The sequence below is a fragment of the Haliotis cracherodii genome, unplaced genomic scaffold, assembly GCF_022045235.1.
Source record: "Haliotis cracherodii isolate W230 unplaced genomic scaffold, xgHalCrac1.p SCAF_2, whole genome shotgun sequence".
In the NCBI taxonomy this organism is placed as follows: Eukaryota; Metazoa; Mollusca; class Gastropoda; order Lepetellida; family Haliotidae; genus Haliotis; species Haliotis cracherodii.
In genome coordinates, this window is record NW_027266275.1 from 18,800,865 (window position 1) to 18,808,888 (window position 8,024).

The window sequence follows — 8,024 nt, forward strand, 5'->3', positions numbered from 1 at the left end:
AATCCAATGTCATGAAACATCTTAAAAAGGCTTGTTTCGACATGACGTTATATACAATGTATCTCCAAACAATTTAGCAAACAAAGACAATGACCTAAAACAGGGACCACTATTGATACATATGTAAACCCTGGTATCTTCTCAGTGTCTGCTCAAGCATTGCACGAAGTTATTTCCTGATCATGTACAAGAAAAAAAGCATAACAATATACATTACAGTTTATAGTCTCTGCATATCCTCATATTCATTCATGAAAGGCAAGAGGCTTTCTTTGTTCAACAGTTCGTACAACAATGGTCAGAATCTCCATTGAACAATACTGAGTCAAATCCAAAGTAAGACACCAGGTGCAATCTCAAACATTTTTTTGTGTAACACAATACTGCACCATTGCATATGTCATGTCCTCACGGTTCGCTGCAATGTCACTTTTATTGTAAAACAAGATTGCACTTGAGGGTTGTCCGGACCTACCAGCACGGCCAATTTCTTGAAAATACTTTTCCAAGGTTGTTGGTGGTTGGAAATGCATCACACGAGTAATGCTTGGGGCATTCAATCTCATCCCCAAAGCCACTGTAGCTAAAACAAGTCTTAATTTGGGACTTTGGTTCCTGAGCTCCTGAATAATGTGAAGTTTCATTGCTTCTGTATAGCCCTTGTGGAACTCAGCAAACAACCTATTCTCTGGAGTAGGGCAGTCTTTAGGTAAATACCCATCTTGCCAAAGGTATCTTGCAACATATTGTTAGGAATAGCCTAGGTCTGCATCATTGTTTATGTATGCAATTGTGACGGGGAAATCGGCAAGTTTGGAATGAAACTCTGCTGCCAGAGGATGTATTAGATCATCTAGCTTGTCAAACTGCCTGATATTCGACAGGCTTGTTTTAACCTGTTGAAGAGAATGTATGTTTACTCAACATATTTATCATTTACACAGCACAGTTAATACTTTATATCAGTATATCCCCTCTGCACACACAAGGCACTCGTGAAGAGCAACCTCCTCGTGGTGAGTGCTGGGTAGCGCTAATAGCTCTTCCCCCGCGTGGAACCGAGGCAGAATATTTCCACAGCACTCCATTGCTGGTCGTAAAAGGCGATATGCACTCCTGTGTTGTATTATAATGTATATTTTGGTCTTGGCCATGTATACTTTGTATGAATTACCAATTTTTGATGGAATAAATTGCCTAGAGTCTTACGCCAGAAGGCGGTGGCTCATCCGCCAATCTGGTGATGTTGACCTCTGCATTCTGTATATCTCCAGTTTCTTGTCATGGACTAAACCTGCCTGGCACTACATCTGATAGATAAATATAGCTATTCAAGTCATATTTGCTGGAGTATAACATCCCTGTATCCCTGGTGTTTGCATGCTGGAAATCCGATGCGCCACAACACTGTCCTTGTTGACACTCCATGGTGGGTGGGGAACAGGTATGCTGAGGCTGTTGCAAATTTTGATTCCTGGGCTCGATTCCTCGTGATCGAAGCTAAAGATCATCAACCTATTAAACTTAATCCCTTTGCCATTGCTAAGGCAATCCATGGCTATTGTGGTGATGTTTAAAATGTGACCCGACTTCGTTCTGGCTCCCTTCTTGTTGAATGTGTCTGAAAACAACAATCCCTCAATCTATTATCAGTAAGTACATTTGCCAATGTTGAGGTTGTTGTTACTGAACACCGTACACTCAACCCATGCAGAGGCATTGTTCGTGACAGGACTCATTCCTCGTCCGACATGTCAGAACAAGAAATAGCAGATGAATTGGAAAATCAAGGAGTGTCTTCTGTGAAACGTTTCACAAGAAAGAAGGACGAGTCAACTATTGAAAAGACTAACACCTACCTATTCACATTTTGTAGATCTTCATTACCTCAGTCAATCAAAGCTGGTTACGTCAACATCGGAGTGGAGGTGTCTGTCCCCAATCCACTCCCAAGCTTTAGGTGTCAACATTTTGGCCATGGCTCTAAATCATGTACTCGCTCCGTTGTTTGCCAACGTTGTGGTGACAACCATGACAGTACTGATTGCCAGCAAACACTCAAATGTGTAAACTGTGATGGAAAACAAATGGCATCCTCTAAACTCTGCCCTGTATGGCAAAATGAATAAAAAATACTGAAAATAAAATTTGGAGAGGCTAGACAACTATTTAAATCTCAGTCACCACATCAATCAACCCTTAACTACTCTGCTGCTATCTCTAAGCCAGTCAATCTTCTTCTGTCTCGTGTCAGATGGAACTGACTTGGGTCAAATCTGATTGACCCGTGGCAACTACAACTGATATCGAGCCTGACAAATCTAATGCTCCTACATTAGCACCACCTACAACAACTCAGGCAGAGAGTCAGACTCCTCCTGACTTAGTACTTGAACGACCTGCAACTGAATCTGTCCATCGGAAAAAAAATGAAAAGAAAAAGTCACAAAGAAATAAATCATCCAGGAATCTCGACCTTTCAGAGGTGCCTATCCACAACTCTTACAGTGCTCTGGATATGGAAGTAACTCCATCCTCACAGCATACTTATGGGAGTTCTCGACCCTCACGTTCACGTGAGAGGTCGCCTATTGAACCACCATGAGTCATTCACCTACTATACTCCAATGGAATTGTAGAGGACTTAGGAATAATTTTAATGACCTTCAATTATTGATACAGGATCTCAAACCGTCTGCTTTATGTCTACAGGAGACATACCTTAAAAGTACAGATAAATTTGATATTAGGCAGTATAACTGTCATCATTCATATTTCCCCCCAGGTGACAAAGCAACTGGAGGGTCGTCTATCTTGGTTAGACAGGGCGTGATTCACAGCCCTGTTGCTCTCATTTCAAATCTTCAAGCTGTTGCTGTTCGTTTAACTTTGAACATTGTCTTTACTCTGTGTTCCTTGTATATTCTACTTTGCTTCGACAATCTGATCTTCAAAATCTATATGATCAGCTCCCCAAGCCATGTATCATCGTGGGTGATCTGAATGGGCACAACCCCATGTGGGGAAGTGTTACAACAAACAATAAAAGGAAAATACTTGAGGAATTCATTTCTGATAATAATTTGTGTATATATAATGATGATTCGAACACCTATTTACATCCTGCCACTGGAACATACTCAGCACTTGATCTGTCTCTCACAGATTCAAATCTATTTAACGAGTTTGAATGGCTTGTCCATGATGACCTTTGCGGAAGCGATCACTTTTCAACCATTCTTAAATCTGTGAACCCGAATCCTGAAACCTCCACATCCAGGTGGAATTTTGCAAAAGCCAGGCGGGCTTATAAACAAAATAAGCGCCAATCTTGGAGGAACTACGTCTCCAGGATAAATTACCGAACTCCTATATCCAAAGTATGGAACATGATACAAAAAATTAAAGGCAAAGGATCACAGTCTTCTGTTCACCATCTTGAGGAAGGTGATCAGTTATTAACTGATAAATCAGACATTGCCAATAAACTTGGTGAAACATTGGCAAAACATTCATCATCTTCTAATTATGTCCCAGAATTCATAAAATATCAGAAACAACAGGAAAAGAAAACTGTTAATTTTAACTCTGATAACGGGGAGGACTACAATGAAGTGTTTTCCTTCCATGAGCTACTTACAGCCCTAGGGCAAGCTCATGATACAGTGGCTGGTGCTGATAATATTCACTATCAGCTCCTAAAACATTTGCCTATATCATGTCTAGAAACACTTTTAGATATATTTGACCAAATATGGACGTCGGGGAATTTTCCTCCTTCTTGGCATAATGCCATTGTAGTCCCTATCCCAAAACCTGGTCGGGATCATACAGATCCATCAAATTACCGTCCTATATCTTTAACCAGTTGTGTCTGTAAAACCATGGAGCGAATGGTAAAAAATAGATTAGTTTGGTTCTTAGAAACCAATAACCTCCTAACAAATATTCAATGTGGTTTCCGCAAAAATCGTAGAACTATTGATCATTTAGTACGATTGGAATCGTTTGTGAAAAATGCTATTGTTAACTAACAACATGCAGTGTCAATATTTTTTCGATATTGAGAAAGCTTACGACACTACCTGGAAACATGGCATTTTAAAAGATTCACACGAGTTTGGTCTGAGAGGCCGCTTACCACATTTTGTATCACAGTTTTTAACCGGCAGGCAATATCAAGTCCGAGTGGGTTCAACCCTGTCTGACCATTATAATCAGGAGCAGGGTGTCCCACAAGGAAGTATTTTGTCAGTTACTCTATTTAGTATTAAAATCAATAGTCTTTCAAAGGTTTTAAATGATGCAGTGGATGGATCACTTTTCGTAGATGATTTTAATATATCTTGTCGTGGTAAAAATATGCACACTATTGAGAGACAGCTACAATTATGCCTCAATAAAATACAGAAATGGTGTCTAGAGAATGGGTTTAAGTTCTCCAAAGTCAAAACAAACTGTATCCATTTTTGCCGCAAATATAAGCCGCATAAAGACCCTGAACTATTTTTGGCTGGTTTTCCTATTAAAGTTGTTAAGGAAGCCAAGTTCTTGGGTATTATATTTGATAATCATCTAACATTTTTACCACATATCAAATATCTGATGACTAAATGTCTCAAGACAATTGACTTGTTGAAAGTCGTTTCTCATTCAAAATGGGGAGGGGATCAGACAACTCTCCTTCATTTACATCGTTCTCTCATCCGTTCCAAACTCGATTATGGCTCCCTCATTTATGGTGGGGCCTGTAAAAGCAACTTAAAATTATTAGATTCAGTACATCATCAAGGCCTGAGACTTTGTCTTGGAGCCTTTAGAACATCACCAGTCGATAGCTTATATGTAGAGGCCGATGAGCCATCTCTACAACAACGTCGAATCAAACTTTCGTCACAATATGTGACTAAATTGTACTCAAATCCTTCGAATCCACCATATGAGTGTGTGTTTAATCCCATGTATGCCACATTATTTCAATCAAAACCAAAACTTGAACCTCCACTAGGGTTCAGAATTCAGCCACATATTACAGCAGCTAATATTGATCTTTCTATTATCTATTTAACGAGTTTGAATGGCTTGTCCATGATGACCTCTGCGGAAGCGATCACTTTCCAACCATTCTTAAATCTGTGAACCCGAATCCTGAAACCTCCACATCCAGGTGGATTTTTGCAAAGGCCAATTGGTCATTGTATGAAACATTGTGTACTGCAAAATTAATCCCTCATCATTTTCAAAATGTTGAAGATCCGATTCAATTGTTTTCAGATCAGCTCCATGCAATAGCTGATGAGGCAATTCCTAAGTCCTCTGCAAATCCTCATATTCGCAAACCGTGGTTTACCTACGAATGTAAACAGGCACGGAAGTGTAGGAAGAAAGCGGAAAAGTTCTTCCGCCGACATCCCACAGTTCAAAATTTAGATCAAGTAAAAATTACAAATGCAAAAGCCAGGCGGGCTTATAAACAAAATAAGCGCCAATCTTGGAGGAACTACGTCTCCAGGATAAATTCCCGAACTCCTATATCCAAAGTATGGAACATGATACAAAAAATTAAAGGCAAAGGATCACAGTCTTCTGTTCACCATCTTAAGGAAGGTGATCAGTTATTAACTAGTTAATCCACTAGGGTTCAGAATTCAGCCACATATTACAGCAGCTAATATTGATCTTTCTATTATCTCACCCACCCAGCTACTGTCTACACCTCCTTGGCAACTAGTTAAACCAGAGGTAGACCTAACACTAACTACCCTAAAGAAATCTGACACAAACCCATCGGTATATCAACAAGAATATGCCCAATTAAGGTCAAAATATGATTCTCATCGCTCTATTTTTACCGATGGTTCAAAGGACGGTGGCAAAGTTTCAAGTGCCACTGTCAATGGATCTAAAAGAGTGTCTTCACGAATTCCTGGTAATAGTTCTATTTTTACGGCTGAGGCCAATGCTATTCTTATAGCATTGGAATACATTCAAAACCGATCATCTCAACAGTTCATAATCTTTTCTGATTCCTTGTCATGCCTTCAGGCCATACATAATTGTTCTTCAGATCATCCACTGCTTCTTGATATTTTAGAATTGTATAATGTTATCGCCACTGCCCAATACGACATCGTCTTTTGTTGGTTGCTGAGCCATGTTGGCATTGTTGGTAATACAATGGCTGCTGCTGCTGCAAAAGCAGCACTCAACAAATCTGTGACACCACTTCTTCTACCATACAGTGATTATAAACCTGTTATTAGATGTTACATCAGAGATCTAATGCAGAAGAAGTGGGACACTCAAGTAGGTATAAATAAATTACATGCAATAAATGCAAATATCGGTTATACCTACTTGGGTTGTCAGTCCAGATTTGAAGAGGTCATTTTAAGACGATGTCGTATTGGCCATTCCCGTTAAACTCAGGAATATATTTTAAAAGGTGAAGATCCTCCATTCTGCATCCCTTGTGATGAAAGAATCACAGTCAAGCATGTCCTGCTTGACAGTATTGATTTTTTCCGTCACAAGGGATAACTATTTCAAAGTTTCATCACTGAAGGATCTTTTTAACATAAACTCTCATTTAATCATTGATTTTTTAAAAGAAATTGAATTGCTTAATAAATTTTGATGTAGAAAGTTATATATTTTATAAATTGGTACTATATAATTATGAACTGAGATTGTTAGTGGTTGTACCCTTAATGGGGGTTGAAGTAGCGTAAAATTATTGTCCCCCCGAGAGTGTGCGTAAGCCCACTTCATTCAAAGTAATTCATATATGCCAGGTTTTAAATCGTAGAATGATTGTTTGTTTTAAATTTGGCTAAATTTCTCCACACTCACCAATAACTGAAGGGTTGGTGTAAATCCTGCCGGGGTCCATGCAGGTAGCAAAAGTACTGTAAGCCCCCGTGGTCCCTGGTATGGTGGCCTAGCTTTAGTTGTTGGTGATCAATAGCCTGTTTTTATGATGTGTCGTCTGTCATAATCCAATCATTTTATAGTTCTAAAACTAGTTTTAAAGTTATAATCTGTGATATCTTGCTAGTTGTTGTACTGTCCTTTTGCCGACAGTTTTTTTGTATAAGCTATAGCTTGTTCAAGTCACGATATGGCTGAAATATTGCCGCTGTGACTTTAAATAATAACTCACCCACTCACTCTGCACACACAAACTTGATTTGTAACCCAATTATACCTGATGACACAACACATTAACATGATCAGCAACTGCTGGAAGTACTGGTAATAAATGCAACAAATTCGAAATATGTATATAGCTCTTGTCGGATAGTTGGTACAATATGTACCTAAACTATTCAGCATCACCATGCTCACTGTCAAGATTATTAGCAATTTCAATATATAAGTGCACTTACCTCAAGATATATACATTGTATTTGGACGATCAGGGTTGATGGTAATCGATCCATAATCTGTGAACTGCAGATTTGAGGCAAGTGTCTCAGGAGCAGGTGTGGCGGTGGCTGTCAGTGCAAGGTGTGCAGCATCGGGAAAAATGCAGACAACTTCTGACAGCTGATTGAAAGCTGTCCGGAAATTGGGACCCCTGTGAAAACAGTGCATATAGTTATGTAGGCTTCACAATTGTAAATACTTATCACTGTGCTTAAGATTCATTCATAACATAGATACTTGTAGTTAATTACAAACAGTGATAATAACACTATAACCAACCATTCAGATATCATGTGCACCTCATCAATGTCAACTGCACAAACACTGTCTTGGTAGATTGTTGTTTTTTTCAACGTGTTTGAATGGGCCATGTTATCAAACACAATTTCAACATACAATTCTAATATATCATTTCATTTGGCTATAAGGCTAATGATAAAAACACTGGTGTCAACATGAGTGAAAGAAAAACACTTATACAGTAAAGAACGGTTATAACGAACTCAAAGGGACTACTAATTTTAGTTCGTTATAACCGTAGTTCGTTATAAGCATATATACAGCATAACTACAGCAAATAGTCGGGACCAAAAAGT

At 38.9% G+C, this 8,024-nt stretch overlaps 1 pseudogene; it reads right to left on the minus strand.

The window, feature by feature from the left end:
• Positions 1–244: 244 nt before the first annotated feature.
• On the minus strand, positions 245–7,799 carry LOC139467493 (ATP-dependent DNA helicase RecQ-like; annotated as a pseudogene).
• Between the last annotated feature and the right edge of the window lie 225 nt (positions 7,800–8,024).